Raw genomic sequence first — 22,165 nt, forward strand, 5'->3', positions numbered from 1 at the left:
CACTGCAGAGATCAACAGCTAGGATCCAAGCTACAATGAGCAATGGAGGTGATATTTACTTTGTGGACATCCTGCTTTTCCCTCGGGACCTTTTCTATTCTGTGCTACTGGGATATTAATACTCCGCAGCTCCATACGGTGAGTGCAGCGTTTGAGGAGAGGAGGAGGTGGTGTAGCATATGGATCTCTCCTATGAACTCCGCTGATGGCTGTTAGTCCCTCCGTTCTGGGCTCCGTCTGCGTCTCTCTAGCACCATGTGTGCGACGCGATGGCGACTGGAACACCCACAAACAGCTGACACTGCCCGGCTTCCCTGATGTAATAACATTGCGCCGTCTAAGCGGCGCAGCCCATGAAGACTGTATAATGCTCTCCAACACAGCATGCTACCATGCACATGCGCAATAGAATAGAGAAGGTCCCGAGAGAAAAGCAGGAGCAGAGCTACTCAAACACTGGCGTAGACAGGATTCAAAATAAAAAAGTACATGTATTTGGTTTTTAGCTAATAAACTTTTTTATTTTGTATCCTGTCTACGCCAGTGTTTGAGTAGCTGTGCTCCTGCTTTTCCCTCGGGACCTTTTCTATTCTGTGCTACTGGGATATTAATACTCTGTTGAGGGTGGGCAATATTTCCCTTTTTTGCATTTGTGACCGGCCGGTCATTGGTCTCTCTTGGGACATTGTCCTAGGAGTCCTAGGAGGAAAATTTGATGACAAAATCCACAAATTTAAGGCATTAAAAAAATGTCGGGGATACAGAAAAAGGGGGAGCACAGGTAGAGGAATAATGTAGTGATGTGTGATATATATAAAACCTCTGATAAAAAACTCTAATACAAGACTCTAATAAAAGATGGTGGGAATAATAAAAAAATGTAGACACACTTACACGGCCTTGTGTAAATGCTTTCACATCAAGGTATCTTTATGGTCTTCTTTCTTTTTTTCTTTTTCTCCTCTTTCCTCTGCCTCTGTAGTGGTGATTTTCTTTCTTCTCTGGTCCAGGTATATTGTTAAGTTCCTTCAGTCGTCACCCTGAAGGTAAACAAATAAACACATGTATAAACAATATTGCTAATGACAATGATATACAATGCCCAACTGTGATCTAACACAGCAATAAAATGCAGTCACTCACACGGCCAGGTGTGAGTGCAATCTGTGGGGAAGGTATCTTTTCTTTGTAACACGTGTGATGGTTGTATCCAATATTTAATGAATACGTGGATGGTGAATAGTGATGGGTGATGGTAAATAAATATATATATATATATATAAAGGATGATACTCACACGGCCCCGTGTGAATAAGCACACATAGGGGTGTCTTTAAATGATGGTGATGATAGGTGATAATAAGTATAAAAATAGATACTCACACGGCCTTGTGTGAGAAAACACACATAAGGGTATCTCTGGGGGCTTCAACGTTGATATCCCAGCAGGGGGAGAAATGCTAGACTCTCTTCCCTATTAAGGTATTAAGACAAAGTATAGTCCTGAATGAGCAAAACCTATACTTTATTTGACATAAAAATAGAACATGAACTGTAAAAAAACAAATAAAAACAAATAAAATGATGCAGCCAGTCTGTAGGATGATGTAATGCAGGGATCGAAGCACGCAGCTAGTTGACTCCGCGTCCGGATATACTGCTGCCTTGCTCCGTTGCCTGCTCCTTGACGGTGGCTGGGATAGTCCAAAAACACTAACAGAAAAGAGCAACGCGTTTCGCCACTTTGCGGGCTTCCTCAGGCTCCGTAGGTTCTGTAATATACTCTTATTTCTATGTGTAGTACGCTCCCTGTATTGGCTCTTGGTACCTGTATATTGCACATATTTCTAAGCAGCTTCCATTTTTTATAATATACTCTTATTTTTATATGTATTTAGCCCCTCTTCCCGGGGCCAATCAAAGATTGCCCCCCCCCCCCTCTGTACTAGGGTCTGGCTACGTGTGTAGGTGTGGTGCATACCTGCTGGCAACAGAAGGGCCTGAGACTCCCGCGATGGTATGGGGGATGACAGGACCAGGTTACTGGGGTGAGTGCCTCCGTCTCATTTAATGGTGCAACGCCTCCATCTCTGGTAAGCCCCAGGAACATAGGGTGGAATCCTTCCAGAGAGTCCCCACTCAGGGACAAGAGATTCCAGTCTCACACAGTCTTTACTTAAAAGTAGCAGCAGCTCTTTATTCAGTGCAGCACAGCAGAATAGCAGCAGGAACACAGACAGGTACAGTTGTTCTCTCTCCTCCAAACTGCTCTCCTTCAGGATGGTCTCTTGGTTCCCTGCCACCCCCCCCCCCCCAGGTCAATGGCACTAAGGGTGGGGCTAGCTCTTCCCTCACCCCCTAAACAGGGTGAGAGGTATTGTCCACCTATAGCTCACTATCTCACTAGGCCCTACTCCTCAGGAACCTAGCTCTAACTACTCCCACACTGTGCTGACAGTACAGTCAGACACTCTAACACTAACAGAAGAGAACTAAATAGGCTGTGCACTGCCCTTTATGACTTTGGCAGGCCCCTCCCCTGTGTCTCTTGTCTTAGACACAGAGTCAGGTGGCCTACCTCCACCACTCAGAGCAGTGCTTGGAGTGGGCGAAACCCATGACAACTACTGGCAGCCTGCCCTTACCAGGGCTTATACCAGAAGGAGGAAAGACATATAGCCCAATTTCTTACCAGGGCTACACTCTCCCTCAGGTGGAATCCAATGGTCCCCACTTGGACCTAATTTTGCAGTACCATCCTGCAGGCGAACAATATGTGGATACAAACACAAGTTAATCAGTGTATATACAGCAGACTGTCCCACCCAGATGGTGAATCAATAACAGGGGTACCTCCCAACATGGAGAACCCAACTAATAGTCATGGTGCGGGTCAGGTTTTCTGCCCTCCCTCCCATTGTGGTCTATAACCTTAATGTAATAGGGCTGTACCGACCCATACTCTGGCCTATACACCACACTATTCATGTAAATTCTTCGCCCAGTACTCCATGCTCTTATGACATCGCATACTTTATCCTCATTGTAATAGGCGGCCCTACTGAACTTAGTCCGTAGGTACTCCATCACAGCTTCTCCAGGTATCTCTCTGCTCCTCTATCTCCTGCATAATTGGCTCAGGCACATAGGGGAATTCATAGCCATGGGATTGCCTGTACCTGGCCACTATGGTCCTGTCTGCTCTACTTAGCTTTGTTAACCTTCGGTCTCCTGCCCTTCTCTGTAGTACCCAAAACTGAGGCTCCTCTGGGGCAACATCATCATACAAAACGGCGGGGCCTTTGGGAATTATTATCTTCTGCTCAATTTCCATATACCTTTTTTCTAGCTCGTCAGCAACCTCCTAGGGAAAAAAGGTGCCTACAGCCCACCAATGGTCAACTATACTGTTTTTGATAAGCAGGAACCGAGTACGGTCCATACCCTTGTGGTACCCTGTGAACATCGGTACCCACCACTTATCTTGGTGCTTGTATCCGGATACCACCCTCATATGTGTGTCAGATTCCATCTGTGAGGACACCTGACGTCACGGCCTCAGTAGAGGGTGAGCCTTTGTGTCCACCTCATATCACATGGGTGCAGATTGTGGGATTCATTTTATGTACTACCGGACTGACGGGACCTGCTTCTGCAGCTGTCTGGGACCCTTGGGCCCTACCTCTAGGTACAGGAGAAAATGCAACAGGGTTAGACACACGTATCACACTTGAATATGGTATCTCCACATCAGACCCTTCATCACTGAGTTCCCAATCCCTCCAATCCTTGGAATATTTGGGCGTCTTGTTCAGCTTATCCCCGCTAGGACCTGGTGACACGACACGTGACGGGGCAGTGGCCGGGGCAATGGCGCTAGGGGTGGTGGCCATGGGATCAGCAATGTCCTGCAAAGTGTCTGAGTCGGGCAATGCCACGACCGGTGAGAATCTTATGACTTGCCCTTTCCGCCGTGCTTCGGGCTCTTCTTGTGGCGACTTGGGCCTTGAGGGTCTCGAGCGCTGCCTTCATGGCCGCTCTCCTCTTTGAAGAAAACAAAGCTTCCGTGCCTCTGCACCAGGGGGACCCGGAAGTGACGTCATCGCTAGTGGCCGCGGAATCTCCATCCGCTCCGTGGTCTCGCACCGGAAGTGCGTCGAGGACCGGAAGGGGCGGTGGTGGCCCATCCGACTCGCAGGCGGGCAGGTAGGCCTCAAGCCTTTCTCTTTCTGCAGGTTCCGTCTTAGCCTGGCGGGAGTAAGGAGGTGGGGGTGTCTCCATACCGCTCCGCTGCCGGCTGATGCTTGTAGGTTCCTCTGGAGCCGTCTCAGATCCCATCTCCGCCGCACTGGGAGTCGACCCGGCCGGGGGACTTCTACGCGGCTCAGGCCGCACCAGCGCTCGCCGTCGGGGGATCTCCGGACTCGTCTGCTCCTTCTCACCGGTAAGTGGAACGCCATCTTTATTACAGCTGGGGTGGTTCGCCGGTAGGCACATTGCCACCGATGATAGGCCATCTCCTTCCTCCGAAGATGACTTTAAGGTTCCTCCGCTTGGGAGTCACCTGGATCGCTTGCGGCACCGCCAGTGGATAGTGGTACGAAATGGTCCCGCTCCGGTACCTCCACTGCGGTCGCGCTCTCCTCTGCCGGGACATCTCGCGTTGGCTGGGCCTCGGTTCCCACCTCAGGGGTGACATAGGGAACCAGGACAGCCTTCTCCTTCTCCTCCGCCACCTCCGTAAGAGTTCCTGGAGAGGCACCCCGCGGTATCTTGATCATAGGCCATGGCTCGACAGGCCACAAATAGAATGTGCCACATTGAGGGCATCGTGCTGTCGTACTCGGGGCCGCTCCGGGTGTCCTGCAATGTACACACAAGCACCGGAGATATTCTTGCCCGTCAACCTCCACAACCAGAAAGCCTCCTGGAAACTGATAGGTAGTCACATGCAAATCAGCCATCTTTTGCGCGGGGGTTGAGTAGTTCAGCTCTTTAGATCCTTCTCCTTCAATAGTCAAGCTGAAGTGCAGTTCCTCGCTCTCACTTCCTGTCCTTCCTTTCTCTGGAGATGACAACTCTGATTGGCTCTTGTCGTGCCCCCTCCCACTGGTGGAAACAAGAGGAGGGGCACTCTCTCGCTCTGCGTGACGTGGCTTTGTCTGTCGGCCAGTCACTGCACAGGTGGGGGTGCTTTCGGCTTTTGCGCCGCTCTGCTGGGGATCTGTGTTTGGCGCCAAATCCCTGCACATCTCTCGCCACATATTTCGCACAGTCTCTTTGCACACAGCATGTGCGCGCTCCAGGCTCGGCGAGAACTTCCATTTTGGATCGGCTGCATCTCATGTGGTATTGAATGACGCTGTTGTTGCCATTTTAACCTCCTCCATGCCCTGCAGAGCACACGTATCTCCGGCCGCCATCTTTAATGAGCCCTTTAAGCCCACAATAGCGCTACTCTCAGTGTCTACTGTGCAACACGTTCCTAGACACTGACTGTTCTCGCCGATGCTCTCTGAATGCGCTCTGGTGCTTTAACCCACAAATATGACGTATGGCATACCCCAGGCTAGGCAGAACTCCTTCTTAGTACACCGCACTCGCTGTTGTTCCTACAAGTACTCTGTGGTGTGTTTTCTAGGTGCTGTCTATGGTACTAGGCATCTCCTAAGTACTGAGCATCTCCTACTGTTGGCCACTCATAGTGCGGGTCCTAGGCCATGGTCCCTGGACTAGTTAACAGGCTAACCCCCCCAGTTGCCTCACACTATCTGCCTCAAGGGACTAGAACAGCTATAGCCATGCACCCAAATTTACAACATCCTCTTAGGGCACCCAGGGCATACTGTGCGAGAGTCCACGCTCCCCTGACTACCCCTGATGTGCAACTGCGCCCTACTTTCTGCAGCACTTGCGTGGAAGGTTTACTTAGCGCTTCCAGCTCTGCTTTGCTGAAAACCTGTCCTTATATCTCTCAGCAGCGCATCCAATGTAGCCCCTCTTCCCGGGGGCCAATCGCAGATTCCCCCCCCCCCCCCTCTGTACTAGGGTCTGGCTATGTGTGTACGTGTGGTGCATACCTGCTGGCAACTGGAGGGCCTGAGACTCCCGCGATGGTATGGGGGATGACAGGACCAGGTTAATGGGGTGAGTGCCTCCATCTCATTTAATGGTGCAACGCCTTCATCTCTGGTAAGCCCCAGGAACACAGGGTGGAATCCTTCCAGAGAGTCCCCACTCAGGGATGAGAGATTCCAGTCTCACACAGTCTTTACTAAAGTAGCAGCAGCTCTTTATTCAGTGCAGCACAGCAGAATAGCAGCAGGAACACAGACAGGTACAGTTGGTTTCTCTCCTCCAAACTGCTCTCCTTCAGGATGGTCTATTGGTTCCCTGCCACCACCCCAGGTCAAGGGCACTAAGGGTGGGGATAGCTCTTCCCTCACCCCTAAAAAGGGTGAGAGGTATTGGTCCACCTATAGCTCACTATCTCACTAGGCCCTACTCCTCAGGAACCTAGCTCTATCTACTCCCACACTGTGCTGACAGTACAGTCAGACACTCTAACACTAACAGAAGAGAACTAAATAGGCTGTGCACTTCCCTTTATGATTTTGGCAGGTCCCTCCCCTGTGTCTCTTGCCTTTGACACAAAGTCAGGTGGCCTACCTCCACCACTCAGAGCAGTGCTTGAAGTGGGGGAAACCCATGATAACTACTGGCAGCCTGCCCTTACCAGGGCTTATACCAGTAGGAGGAAAGACATACTGCACCGACACACTTTATTCGAGCAAATACCCAGTATGTACCTGGCAGATACCTGGAATGCGCCGCTCCTCACCTCTGACAAGCCCCGTTGCATTTGCCTTCCCAGCCTGGGTTCATGCCTGGCTGACGGGCGGCTGATCTGTTAAATGATAATGATTAGGATTTAATAGGCTGCAATGCTTCGCGTGTCTACCAGATGGCATAAATTCATGAATTGTAATGCAGTATATATATATATACTGTGCAGTATTGCAGCCAGCGGGAATAAAATGCTTCAATCCCTGCCTGGAAAATAACCCAATGCACTCGGGCAGAAAACAGTCACAAACCTCAATACACCCGGGTATACCCGAATTCGTGGGACTAGCCGAGCTCGAATAAAGTGTGTCGCCAGTGTATAGCCCAATTTCTTACCAGGTCTACATGTATTACCCTCCTTGTCTTTGGTTAGTACCGGTAAACTGCACTCTTAAGACATTCCCTTTTCTGTGATACATTTGTTGCAGTTTATACCCGGTTTGGCAGACTTAGATCTAATCAGTACGGCTTTGCTGCCCTCTAGTGGTTAGAGGGTGTTATTGTTGCTGAATGTTTATGTGTGAACGGTCTGTTAGATCTTGTCACTGTGATACCAAATTCTAGCACAGTAATATGTGGCAGTGTCTCCAGACTCAGTGCCTGATAGTGCCATGTAGACCTCGTGTTTTGAAGTGTCCCTGTTCACGGTGAGTCTGGTCCTTAGAGATTCTGATAGATATGTGTCCCCGTTATAATAAATGCTTCCCACCCACTCCAGTCCCTTCCCTGGCTGCTGTCTGACCCAGCCCACGCCATACATGTTGGTGCTGTCAGTGATTGAGGCTCCGGACACTTTGCAGGTCAGTCTCATGGATGTTGAGGGTCTCACAAGTCCAGGACCGGACTCCTCCAATCTAATCTGGGAAAAGGCGCCTAGGAATAATAACACAAACTATTACTTGCCCGGATACAAAATACTGATCCAGATAAAGAATAATAACTGGGAGATATTCCTTACATGGCAGGATCAATAAGAGGAGGAAATATTCATACAATGAATCCATGTTACTTTCTGTGTAAAGTGACACAAAGTCCCCTCTTTTCAGCTTCTCCTCTGCGGGACGGGGAGATCTCTGTGCCCCAAGAAGAGGTGTCCCAGCATTTAAACAGGATGTGGGGTGTTACACTTTGCATATTCACCTCATTATAGAGCTCAGAGTTATAAGAGCAGAGAGAACCTTCTCATTAAACAGACGCCACACAATGTACTTCATTCCGCTCTCACTGGGTATTAATGCTTCAATGTTATATGTGCACAGGTAGGATTGATACTCCCTCAACATGATGAATGGGGAATTTACCGATGTAGTCCTTGGGTCAGTCATACTCTTCTCACGAAATCCACGTCCCTGTTTTTTTTCCATTTGTGCTCATTTGTGCACACGTTTGCTCGTGGTATCAGCAAGGAGAATTAATGGACAATCTGGATTAACAAAGTGGCATCCTTGCGTCTGAATGGGACTCGCGCTGTGTGAATCCTACCGGATGCCCCTGCAGGGCCGCCAACAGAAATCGTGGGTCCCAGGACAAACATTTTAAGCAGCACCCCCCCCGTGTCGGCGGTATTGCGAGCCGCCCTCCCATTTCACACCTCATGAGCCCCTCTCTTTCCTCCCCCTTCCCATGGATTTCTCTCCTTTCCATCTCACCCCCTCTCACTCTCCTGCCTCGCATGTATTTCTCTCCCCTGCATCTGACTCTTACCTCTTTTCCACACACACCACCGCTCTTCTCTCCCTCCGTCAATTACCCCACATTCACTGATTTCCCCTCCCCTACAAGATACATACCAAAAAACTTCCCACCCCAATGCGAAAATCTTCCCACCCCCAAATACATACAAAAAATCCACCTACCCAATACATATAAATAAAAAAACAATACACATAACCCCCCATACATACAAGCGCGCACACAGACATACCATATAAAAAAACAACCCTCCCAAATACATATAAAAAAATTCCCCCAAGCCCCCAATACATATAAAAATTCCCCTAAGTCCCCAATACATATAAAAATTCCCCTAAGCCCCCAATTCATATAAAAATTCCCCCAAGCCCCCAATTCATACTATTCATGGTCCCAAGACTCAACAAAGTATCCGGACGTTCCTCCTTCTCCTTCCGTGCACCCCAAAACTGGAACAACCTACCAGAGACTCTCATATCCACCACCAGCTTAAGTTCTTTCAAATCTAAGGCTGTCTCACACTTTAATCTGGTCTGTAACTGTTTCATACGCTCATAATATATATTTTCTTTAACTGTGCACGCAATGTCTTGTATATAATGTATACCTTGTTCATTTATGTAACTGTCTGGGGAGCCGCCTGGCTGGGGAGGGCACTGTGGTAAAGGATCCTAGTAGGGCCTGGCACTGAGTGGTGGGGAAGGATGCCGGGCGGTAGGTCCTGGATGGGGGAGCCAAAGGGATGCCAGTAGGGGCCTGGGGACGGTGGGGAGGAGGGGTGGCTGAGGAGCATGGCTGGGGAGAGCGCAGGTGAAGTCCGCCCGCCCGGCCTCTACTGCAGTGGGAGCTGAAGCCGAGGGGATGCCGGTAGGGGCCTGAGGATGGTGGAGGGGCTTGGGACGATGAAGGGAGGGGGACTGAGGAGTGTGGCTGGGGAGAGCGTGGGTGAAAGCCCGCCTGGGCCCCTACTGCAGGGGGAGCCGAGGGAATGCCAGTAGGGGCCTGGAGATGGTGGGGCGGAGGACGTGGGGCTGGGGAGAGCGCGGGTATTTCTGGCCTGGGGACGGTGGGGAGGAGGGGTGGCTGAGGAGCATGGCTGGGGAGAGCGCAGGTGAAGTCCGCCCGCCAGGCCTCTACTGCAGTGGGAGCTGAAGCCGAGGGGATGCCGGTAGGGGCCTGAGGATGGTGGAGGGGCTTGGGACGATGAAGGGAGGGGGACTGAGGAGTGTGGCTGGGGAGAGCGTGGGTGAAAGCCCGCTTGGGCCCCTACTGCAGGGGGAGCCGAGGGAATGCCAGTAGGGGCCTGGAGATGGTGGGGCGGAGGACGTGGGGCTGGGGAGAGCGCGGGTGAAGCCCACCCCCTTCTGCAGGGGGAGCTGAGGCTGAGAGGATGCCGGTAGGGGCCTGGGGACACTGGGGTGGGGCCTGGGGATGGTGGGAGGGGCTGAGGAGCATGGCTGGGGATAGTGCAAGTTAAGGCCCACCCTCCCAGCCCCCTACAGCAGGGGGAGCTGAGGGGATGACGGTGGTGGGGGGGTGCGCTGGGGAGGGGAGAGGCTGAGAGCGTGGCTGGGGACTCAGGGAGAATGCGGGTTAAGGCCCGGCCGGCCGGGCGGGCCCTACGGCAGGGGGAGCAAAAATGACGGCCATTTTTTTCAGACACTTTTTTTTTTTCTTGGGCAAAGGTTTTTATTTATTTTGATAACACAGTATTGAACCAGGGAGGCTCCGGTGCTGAATCACATTAATTTCAGGTCAGGGGACCCCCTGATTCCTGAGACACAGGCCCTGTTTTGGAGTGCCGGAATCTCCGATAAGAAAAAGCAACACAGGGCACTGCGGATTTTCTAATCTGTTTAATAAGCCCAAAAGTTGTGCGACATTTCGAACCTACATAGGTCTTTCTCAAGTGGTAAGCCACTTACTACTTGAGAAAGACATATGTAGGTCAAAACGTTGCACAGTTTTTGGGCTTATTAACCAGATTAGAAAATCTGCAGTGCCCTGTGTTGCTTCTTCTTATCAAGTACACTGGATTACCTACAAGCTATTCCTGATCATTGGAGCACCGTAATTGTATCTTTGTATTTCTGGTCTGCAGCCGGTATCTCTATTTACATTGACTTACCGGTATCCCCGCCATGTTTAAATTCTCTCATGTCACGGCCCACGTGACCAGGAGATTGAAACAATGCAGAGATACCGGCACCCCATAACGGGCCTGTAACTTGGGAAGCAAGGGGTCCCGAGGCTGAAATTAATGCTCCGGAGACCCCCTGCTTCAATACTGTGTTATCAAAATAAAATAAAAGCAGCTTCATTACCTTAGCGACTAGCCGATAAGGCAAAGAAGGAGTTAAGACAGAGTACCTGGTTTATTGTATGTAGAGGGGGTGGGTGAAGAGAGTAGTGTCCCCAGGGTGGGTGGTTAGGCCTAACCACTCACCCTAGGGATACTACTCTCTTCATCCACCCCCTCTACCCCCAATAAACATTACAATACAATACAAACACCAATACATTGAATAACCTCCCTACCCATCCCCCCTCCCCAAACACATACAGTAATGGGCAGAAACCTTATTATTCAGATCTGTATAATAGCACCTTTACCCATTAAAAATAAAACATAACCAAAACATTACCCAGCCAGCATATAGTAAATTAAAGTTGTACCTACCCTTGCCAATATGAAGGTTGTTCTCCTCCTCCTTGTCTTCCTCTGCGTCCTCCTATTCTTCAGTGAGCACCAACAGTAAAATAAAAAAAAACTAACTACTGGCCACTAATCCCTTAATCACCTTAGCGGTTATTAACCACAATGGTAATTAAGAGGTTAACACCCCCTCCCTCTACCCATCCGGGAGGCCTAACCACCCTCTCTGGGACAACTACCCCCACCCACTCTACCCATTGATTGTCACAGTGGTAAACCATGCCCATAATATGGGCATAGTTTGCCACAATGGCAATGAATGGACCAGCTACAAATACATTTTAAAAAGCACTTAATAAAATATATTACATTTCAATGTGTGTTTGCTGTCTTTCCAGAATAATCTTTAGTTTATTGAACAACTGTGTCCTGTCTAGTGATAGTGATCCAGGTGTGAAAAGTTCTAGTCTCCCATGACAGGCTATTTTGTGGTGTTAGAGGTGGGATCACTTGGCCCAGCTCTGAAACTCTTGCGGGACTTTCAGTTCTGAATCGTTCTTGATTTCAAGACCGCAGGGCAGTAGTTCCAAAACATACGGTACATAGTCCAGTGTACCTCTCCATTCACATTGACCTTTTGTATAGTCGACCTGATTCAGAATGTCCAGAAAAGCTGGATGTTTCCGTTACGGGATCCGGGCCGAGTTTATTGTAACGAGTGTTCCCCAAAAACAGGACAGGACCACGAGGCAGAGGTGGGATTAGTAAATACCGACCAGAAGCCAAGAGGACATGTCCAGTGTGTAGGTTCGTTCTCGTGTAGCTAGGTCAAGGTAGCAGAAGTTGAGTAGTAGGTATAATCTCTGTGGTCGAGGGTAGGAGACTGGAGGGTAGTAGAGGTCACGTAGCCAAGGTCATATCAAAGCCTAGGTCAAGGCCACAGTTAAAGAAGCGGGTCCTGACCCGCTCAGGTGCCGGTGACCAAAGCACCCAAAGCAGCTGACCATCCCAAGTCCACCAAGATGTAGAGGAACAAGTCGAGCATTGGAGGTGCCTCAGCCAAGCCAGTGGAGTTTGTCCACGAGCAACGGTGTTATCAGTGTAACCGGCAGGGCCATCTGTGGGTGGACTGCCCCAACCTACCCCAATCCAGTAACCCCAATCTGGGGAAATGATCACAAGCAGCAAGGCTGATCAACTACATGGGGTTGGCCCCAACAGTGGAGCAAATGGAAACCATACAGCAGTTGCAGCAGCTGACCCAGCCAGCAGTCCCAGCAGCAGCAGTCAGGGGTGCAGAAGCGAATTCGGTGGGACATCAAGTTGCCAACGATATCTGCCAAACATATCTACGCCCGGTGACCATAGGTAATATGGCAGGCAGCCGGCCTGATGTACACCAGTGCTACGGTAACTCTGGTGCGACCTGATATGTTCAGCCCAGAGAACCTGCTCCCAGGGATGGGGATGCAGGTGATGTGTGAGGTGTTCCTCGATTGGGGCACTGGTAGAGGAGTCCGGGATGTCGACATTTCCCCAGACAGTGTGACTGAGGGCGACCGATGGAAGATGAGCCAGAAGTTCAGTGAAGTGGTGGGATCGGACCCTGATCTGGAGGGCATGAGACTTCTGGCGGCCAAGTCTGACTCTGAGATCGCGTCTGACCGGTTCCTGTAGCACCGTGGGCTCTTATACTGGGAGCAAGCCCTGTGTGATCTGGTCATACCATGGACAGGTAGATGAAAACTAGTAGTTTCCTGTGTGTAGAGGAAACAGTTGTTGCAGCTAGCCTATGCAATCCCACTGGCAGGGCATCAGGGGGTCACTCGTACCAGAGCCCAGCTCCTGGCCCGGGGCATCACAGGAGGTTTTGGTGTTCTGCCGCACCTGTGATGTCTTCCAGCAAGTAGGCAAGCCGGGTGACCATGCGGAGGCCCCACTGAGACTGCTTCCAGTGATCGACAAAGCCTTTCCAGCACATTGCTGTCGACATCGTGGGTCCCCTTATGATCCCTGGTCACACTGGGAAATGTTACATCCTCACGTTGGCCGATTTCACCACCCGGTATCCTGTGGCTGTAACGCTGTCCTCGATTTAAGTGCATAAGGGGGCAGAGACCCTGATTGAGATTTTTACTAGGGTAGGTTTCCAGAGGAAGATCCTAACCGATCAGGGGGCACAGTTCGTGTCCGAACTGCTCAAGTGTTTCTGGGCTACGTGCAGGGTCAAATCTCTCTGCACAGCCCCGTACCATCCCCAAACGAACGGATTATGTAAGCCGTTCAATAGGACCTTGAAGCAAATGCTGCGAGCATTTGTGGAAGCCGAAGGGGGAGACTGGGAAGCTCGCTTGCAGCACCTGCTATTCATGTATAGAGAGGTGCCGCAGGAGTCTACAGGCTTTTCCCCCTTCGAGCTTCTGTATGGGTGCCATGTCCGGGGACCGCATGATCTGTTCCGAGAAGGCTGGGAGGGAGAGACTTCACATACCGATGCCTCGGTGCTATAGTATGTGGTTGGGTTGATGCCCCAAAACCGTGTATAATAGCAGCTTCTGTGAAGCTCATTTGGCCTGTATAAAATGTATTGGGCAAAAATAAGAGGAATTACCTCAATGAGGGTGTCACGATGACACCAACTTTTATCAACACATTTATATTTCTGGGTACTTGATTGAACAGAACAAGTTGCAAAATAAATTGTGATTTATTTCCTTAATAGACAAACACACGACATCTGCAGAGTACACTTGAAAACAACACTTACTGGAATAAGGGAATGAAAGAAATTGTCCTTTGAAACAAAATAAATTGTCCTCTGCTTGCAAGCGCAAGAAATGCAGCCTTGGTTTTAAAAGTCCTGTGGTTATGTGGTTATTAACCCCTTCTATCCTGGACTGGTTGCTGCTGTACTGGAACAAAGTCTTGCATCTTTACATCATGGATTAAAATTCAGGAATCACCCTCGGGATACTTGGGAAGCCACAGTTATAGATTGCCCAAAGCTATCTTTAAAATGTGGATCCAATCCCCTCGTGGGAACAAAAAAAGCCACGAACAGCCAAGTTACCCACAGTTCATAAGACCGGTCAAAAGGGCTGTCCGGTGGACAGGGCGCATGGGTCAGCTTGACGCCCATGCCACTTAGCATACCTGGGCTACACCCATAACTTGGTGCCACTGTGTCTGGTTTCTGACTCAAAGGTGTCACCAGTCTGACATCTGCTGTGCATCAGTATGCCAGCATTGTATACATTATGGGTCTCTGGGTCTTTTCATAATTGACACTCTTTTAGACAGGGGGACTCTAAATCTGTGAGAGCCTATTGAGGCTCTGTCATAAATATAACTACAGCTCTTTGAGGCTTGGTCATAAAAACAGCCCCAGCTCATTCACCCATATCACAGCTGGATGTCCAAGTAATTCCTGCTTGGACTTACAAAAAAATACCTCCTGCCTTACATTTAAGATCTGCTATCATGTGTCGGTTAGAGGGTATGGCAAGCAATGCATCTTGTCTTTTACCCTCGCAGACAGGGAATGGCCTGCAAATGGGGAATAAAAATGGCGGGAACAGGGTAACAACAGTAATGCATGGCAAATCAGGTATTAACCCTTTCCTCCCCGTCACAGAAGGGTGCTACAATAGCCTGGACGAAGTGAATAAAGCAGGAGACATGGTGTTAATAACCCTTGATGAATGGGATATTCGAAGACCAAGAGCTGAACTGTGGCTGCGGCTGCTGCCGGCCAATGTATGCAGTAAATCACAAATGGAAGGGATAAGCTGTCAGCCATAACAAGCCAGTAGTCACCCAATGGGAACTAGCAGCAATTTCTGGCACCAGAATAATCTCCTAGTGAAAGATAACTGATCCGGTATCTGTGCAGCAAATCTTCAGCGGCCAAACAAATAATTGGTTACCCATGAACCCGCAGGTCCCGAAATCCTGGCATGCTTCATTCATGTGTTGGAGACAGAGTAGATTAAAAAGATAAAAAGGGAGCACAGCAATAGAGGGGAACTGGAGGCAAATTGAAGCAAAAAAACACAAAAAGTTTGAGGCATGTAGCCTAAAAAGTAAAAAATAAAAAGGAAACCTCTAACACCTTCCTCGCTGCAATACACACAGTTTTCTCCCCCTTCCAGAGATCACACAGTGACTCTTTTCTGAAAGAGGTGACACACTTTTTAGATGAAATGGGTAAAAAAGGAGCTTTGCGATAGAGGAGAGGAGAACTGGAGGCAAATTTAAGCAAAAAAACTAAAGTTTGAAACATGTATCCTAAAAAGTTAAAAAAAGAAAACCTCTAACACGTTTCTCGCCGCAATGGCGCTTTGTCAAAGAGTAGTTTCTTGAGTCAAACAGGTGTCTCTTTATAGGCACTCCCCCACCGGGACACACATCAAGCTGTATTCCCAGGTAACAGTATCCCAGGGAAACAAAATCCTCCGGAGTACACTGGAAAGCTGACAGTCTAACAGTGTCAGGGATAAACCCACAACAAAGACACTAATAGAAAAACAAAATGATTATTGGTCATTGTGACGGTAGGGGTAGCTGGCATCACAAAATAAAGTTGAAGCCCAGCTAGCTACCCCTAAAACCGTTCAGTTGTTCAGTTGCAGTGCTCCTTGTTTTAATCCCCTCTTTTTCTCTGCTTTGGACTCTACAGACGGGATGCACGCCAGGATGAAAATATGAAAGCTGTCCGTGAGGCTTCAATAATGTGAACAATAATTTTTTTTGAACAGCAACAAAATATAACAATTACACGGTTGTACTAATTATACTTCCTTATAAGGTTTGTACTTATTACAGGCCTAACAAAACAATACAATACAGTTCATATTATCTAACAATACATTGATATAAAACAGATGTGTGTGTGTATATATATATATATGAAAAAAAGAAGAGAGAGCGCACGCCCCTTAGCGTAAAATTCTACATTTAATGGTATAAAAGGAAGGAGGGGGGGAGGGGGAGGGGGAGGAAATGCACTCACAAGGGTAAAAAAATTCAGGCAATTTGTGAATTATATCACCACCATCCGGTTGCTCTGCATTAATAGTGTAATGCCTGTATGCCAGCTGACCTGGCCAGTCCCCAGTACTGAGGTGGGTAAGGTTATAACACGCACCCACTGCAGTGAGGGCATGCCCGGAGTGTGGTAATGCGTTGCCAGGCCTGTTGAGAAAGGGTTAACGTATACTTGCAACGTGTAGGATGCCAGAGTTCGGGTAGTTATGCCCGTGTGCCAGAGTTCAGGGGTATTAGAGAGCAGCGTGGTGGTGTCCGTAAGCCAGTGTTCAAGGATTGGAAAAGGCAGCTTAGTAGTATCCGTAAGCAAGGGTCAAGGGCAGGAGAAAGCAGAGTAGTCCAATTCAAAGCAGAGTTCAACCAGGGAGATCCAAAGGGAAGCAGGGACAGGAACCAGCGCTGAAACAAACAGGAGAGCCAAGCATAGAGACTGCACACACAGGGGTCACAAGAAGCTATGCAGAGCAATGAGCAAGAGGACAGACAGGGATTATAAATGAGGGAGCACCAATGGGAAGGAGAGGAGGAGCAGAGAGTTGAGTGAGAGGTTTCAGGGATAGGTCAGACAAAGCAGGGGAGGAGACAGGAGAATCACACAGGGATATGGCTTGTAAGGCATGGGAGGCGGAGCTAGAGTTCTGGGAAGGTGTATATCTGGAGCATGTGCGCGCGCCCACTGTAAGGGTCTGATGCGCGTGCACCGTGTGCGCCAGGGAACGCGAAGAGCATCGCGCCGCGGGGGCGCTCACCAAGGGAGGCGAGAGAGCAGGAGAGGTGGAGGAAGAAGGTAATATGGAGGCTGGTGGAATAGAGAGACGCCGCGGAGGGGATCAGGTGCTTGCGGATGCGTACGCACCTTGCGGGGAACGCACGTGAAACCTGAACGCGCGTCCGGGTGCACCGCAGAGGAACGGGTGCAGGAGGAAGAAGGGGCAGATAGATGTGAAATGGAGGGAAGGAGGTTAGAGGCAGTGGGAGCAGAGGTGACGGGGACACATTGGGAAGCACAAGTCCCCTGGTCCGTCACAAATAGTCCACAATTCGAAGCTCCCTCAAGGCTTTATATACAGATTTACAAGTGCACAAGAATTGTGATCATTTTTACCTCCTCTGAGATCTACCTCCTTCTCCACTCTTTTCTCCTTCGCTCCTGGAATGTTTATCCAGGTGAGGATAGAGTATCTACTTCAAAAGACAGTTTATGATTCCTATATCAAAAGCATTCCTGTAAGCAATTCTCTAGGGTAACAAAAGACAATTGGATTATGTTTTGGCACATTAATCCACGTTAAGCACTTCCATATTAAGTATTTTGCCCTTCTTAAAGTGCTTAAGGTAAATAATTTGCAGTGTGTGTTATCAAACAGCTTGACATTTTCAGGATAGATGTGGGCAGTATACAGCACATCATTTGCCAAGTTTTAATTTCATGGGTTTATGTTTTGACACTTTAATTCACATTAAGCACTTTTATATTAAGCATTTTCCACTTCCACAAAGTGCTTAATGTACATAATTTGCAGTGCATGTTATGAAAAGCCATGCCATTTTCAGGATAGCTTGGGGGAGTGCAAAGCATGTACTGTGCAAAGTTTGAAGGCAATTGCTGTATGTTTTGGCACATTTATCCACATTAAGCTTTTTTCACATTAAGAATTTTAGACACTCCCTGGATTTTCATTAAAAATCCTATTGTCCCAAAAGTCTTCTGAAAATCATTCACCACAACGGTTTGTAGCTTCACCTGTTTGGATGGCTTTGGCAATAGCAGAAGAGGGCAGTGGAGAAGGATGGCGATGGCAGCAGAGGTCGGTCACAATCTCTGCTGTCTGCCACAAGGATGAACCCAACCCCCCTCCCCCCTCCTGCCCCCTCCATCCTCCCCCCCTCCCCCCTCTCCCCCCCTCTCCCCACCCCAACCCATGCTCCACATGCAGGGACATTTAATGGAATGGCATGAGGAGAGTGAATGGGAGGGACGGAAAGAAAGAATGGCTGGAGGGACGGGAATGGAGGGAAATGGGGGGAGGGAGAGAAAGATAATGGGGGAAATGTACATATGAGAGAAAGGGGGAGAGAGAGAAAGGTGACATTGAGGGAGAGAAGAGAGGGAGGGATGATAGGGAGAGAAAGGTTAGGGGAAAGACAGAGAGGGGGTAGAGAGGGAGTTGGGGATAGAGGGAGGGGCAGTGGAGATGGGCAGGAGTTAGATGGAGAGAGAAAGGGAGCAAGGGAGAAAAGGGAGAGGGAGAGAGAAGAGTGTGTTATGTTAGGAAGCTGAAATAAATAATACAGCATAGTTGTGAATGCCATTCGAGAAATACCATTATAATGTTTATTTTTAAGTGATTTCATTTGTTTTATAAATAATTTTGTAATGTTTCCCAGTTTCTTCTTTTGAAAATCTGGTCACCCTACAATCAGACCATGCCACCTTCCTGTACAAAGTGAGGTTATATGCCAAATGGACCACAGAGGTGTGGGCTTACTTTGATGCCCCTGAGGCTCCATCTCATCCAATGTCACCCTGTCTCCGGCCCCCAGCCATTATCCAGGCGATGGCCCCATGTTTGGGTTCTGTTCATTACACTGAAGTCCTGCAGCAAATGTAATGGAAAAAAGGATTTACACCCAGATAATCTGGAGAGATAAATCATCACATGCCTTCATGATACAGAGAACTGAAAATAATCCCATGTGTCACTGCTTTCTGAGGACCAGTCAGGAGTGTGGTACAGAACAAGGAAAGCTCAGATATTTTGTTAGAAGAAACTTTTTTTTGCAGCTGAATATATGTTCTTGTAATGAGAATCACTGCTCCCAGTTCTAACCACTGACAGATGTTCTGGTTTATACTGGATGTCATGATAATATCATGAGATATGATGTAGTTAATCCATTTGGTGCTTGAGGAGTTAATGAGCTACCCTTGTTTTAGCAAAATACAAAATCCTGGACTTGAAACAGGTCAGGACTGTTCCTTTGGTTTACTCTGAACTTCAAAGGGACTTACTGTACATGGGGTGGGGGTTAATCCTGGATAGCCCACTCAAGGTATCAACTGTTTTAATCAAGTTCTATAGACATGGTCTGGGTAGAGCAGCTTCAAAGCATTATCCAGAAGGGATGGGCTTGTGCTGGTGCCATGAGGAAAGAATGTATTTAAGTCTGGGCAAAGATTTTGAAAATCAGATCTCACCAGAGGCATGTTTTGAAAAAGCAGGCGAGACCTCCGGTTCCGAGCTAGTAGGCTCTCTGGGGAAAATCCATAGCATTTGGTAAAGTATAGGATTTCCTGTTGTACCCTTTTATTTTAAGAAGCTGTTCTGCCTTGTATTGTAACCTTATGTTTTTTGTAATACCTTTTCTGTAATCTAAGCACTGTATTTATTTTTATGCAATGCCATACTGAATGATGCTGAAGGAGCGTATGGCATTGCACCGTTCATCCATCAGGAAAGCGTTGTTGAACAATAGCAGTTCTGAAGAACTCAACATGCTGCCAGTGTCCAGGCATTTTAAGCAGTTTAAGCTTAGCCTTGCCACTATGAGATGCATGCCTATCCTACAGGCGTACGCTAGGCCTCGTGGGGGTTATAGGGGTAAATTGCTCTTACAATTAGAGATGCGCATGATCTATGAATTAGACACCATGGCTCTGCGAGGACTGAATGAGGAGTTTAGACTTAGCTGCTTCTTGTAGTCCTGCAATTTCCTTGTTGCTTATATGGTCATGCTACATTTCTCTTGTTTTAAGTGTTACATGCAGTTTTTATTGACCTTAGAGACTTGTGCTCATGACAGATGTTCTTTTTCTTTCCGTGTCATTATGTAGTCACTAGAGGTTCTACTGTCTACCATCTGACATTTGTGTATTAGTCATTGTAGACCATGGCTGTTTTACACTGTCGCTTCCATCATTGTGTGTCATTGTATTTGACTGCCCACATATCCGTATTTGATGTTTTTAATACCCTTGTGTTTGATCATCACTATATCTTTTCCCTCACTGTCTTTTTTCTATCATTACAGGGAGTTCAAACATCACGTGGTGTTTCCCTGACGCGGCACTGACTGGCCAGGTCTGATTTGGACTGATGGAAGACTACACATGTGCAGCATTATACTTTATGTTGCTTGTCATGACCCAGAGATGCTCTAGGTGGCAGTGCTGGGTAACTGAGGACAGCCTCCTCTCTATGGTGCTGTTTCAGAGGCCGTCCTTCATGCACATGCTCACTTGCAATGTTTATGTAACCCCTGTAAGTAAGAGCGGGCTACTAATCCTTCTCCTAGTGGAGTAAGCCCTGGCAAGGGCAGGCGCCAGTAGTAACCATGGGTTTTCCCCCCTCACCAAGCACTGCCTGGAGTGATAGAGGCGGCCCCCCTGACTCTGTGCAGGCCTAGACAGAGGGGAGGTTCTGCTGACATCATGAGGGGCAGGGCTGACTCTATTTAGTGGCCAGTTCCTGTCAGTGACAGTTGGTTCTTGTCTGTCCTGGGAGTTGGAAGAGTTGCCTCTTGTCTGTCCTACGCACAGACGAGAGAGAGAGTAAAGAGACCAACCTATGAGTTTGGAGAGTGAGCAGCAGCAGAGTGGACCAATGCCCCTCACCCTGCTAAGGGGGTGAGGGGGAGAATGAATCCCCGCCCAGAGGATACCATCTGAGGTGGGCATAGGGGTATTGAGGCCCCCCACAGACAATCCTGCTGGGAAGCCTACTTGGAGGGAAGGAGAGGAGAGAACCGGCCTGTACATTAGGGAGAACTGCTTCCTATGAACTGTTAACGTTGCATGAACTGCTGTGGACTACCTCATCAGGCTGCAAGACAATAAATACCTTGCTGATATTTTACTCAGAGACTGTGTATGTTAAGGAGAGTTCCCCGTGGGACCAGGGGTTTCTCTGTAAGGGTCCTATCCCACATCCCTGGGACTTATGGAGATGGAGGCGCTGCACCGCTGCTAGAAAGATGGAGGCATATACCCCTTATTTCTATTCCCTTAGGCTTTCAAGATCAGTGCCACCAGCAAGACTTGACAGATCTCTTTAATGAAAATAATACGGTAGATGACCCTATAGATTTCTTAGGCAGCATCAACTCCGGTTTTAAAAAGATATCTGTGTTCTACCCTTCCCATATGAAGGGGCAGTACATTGACATCTTTCAGAGAGGGATAGAAAGAGATCTTTCACTTCTTGCTAAGGGAGTAGGAGACAAGGGATCCAGAATATATGGATCTCATTGTGATAATCTAACAATAGATCAAAGGGCGGCCATTAGATCACTTGCTGACAATGACCTTATTCTTATTAGAAAAGCCGATAAAGGGGGCGCAACTGTGGTTCTCGACAGGGATTACTATGTTTCAGAGGCTCAGCGGCAACTTGAAGATCCAGAGGCTTATGAGGCCCTTGGCAGCGATCCGACCCCTCAATTTCGCAGAGAGTTTGCGGACCTAATGGATGAAGGTGAGATTTTACAGATTCTCACACCCACTGAGCGAGACTTCCTCACCACTCCAGATCCAATCATACCCATCTTTCATCACTTCCCCAAAATCCACAAAACACTCCAATCACCCCAAGGTAGACCCATCATTTCTAGCATCGAATCCCTGGGAGAGCACCTTTCTCAATACATAGATCACTTTTTACAACCACTTGTGCACTCTTTACCTTCACACATTATGGACACTAAGCATGTTTTAGCACTTTTAGCACCTTTCACATGGCACTCCAACTACATCTGGGTTACACTGGATGTAGCTTCCCTTTACAACATTATCCACCACGATCATGGGCTCACAGCAGTTGAATTCTTTCTCAATAGTCACTCTTCTCTTTCTCCTGCACACATTGCCTTTTTATTGGATAGCATCAGATTTTCACTCACCCACAATTATTTTCTTTTTGATCACCA

The sequence above is a fragment of the Ascaphus truei genome, chromosome 13 (assembly GCF_040206685.1).
Source record: "Ascaphus truei isolate aAscTru1 chromosome 13, aAscTru1.hap1, whole genome shotgun sequence".
Classification (NCBI taxonomy): domain Eukaryota; kingdom Metazoa; phylum Chordata; class Amphibia; order Anura; family Ascaphidae; genus Ascaphus; species Ascaphus truei.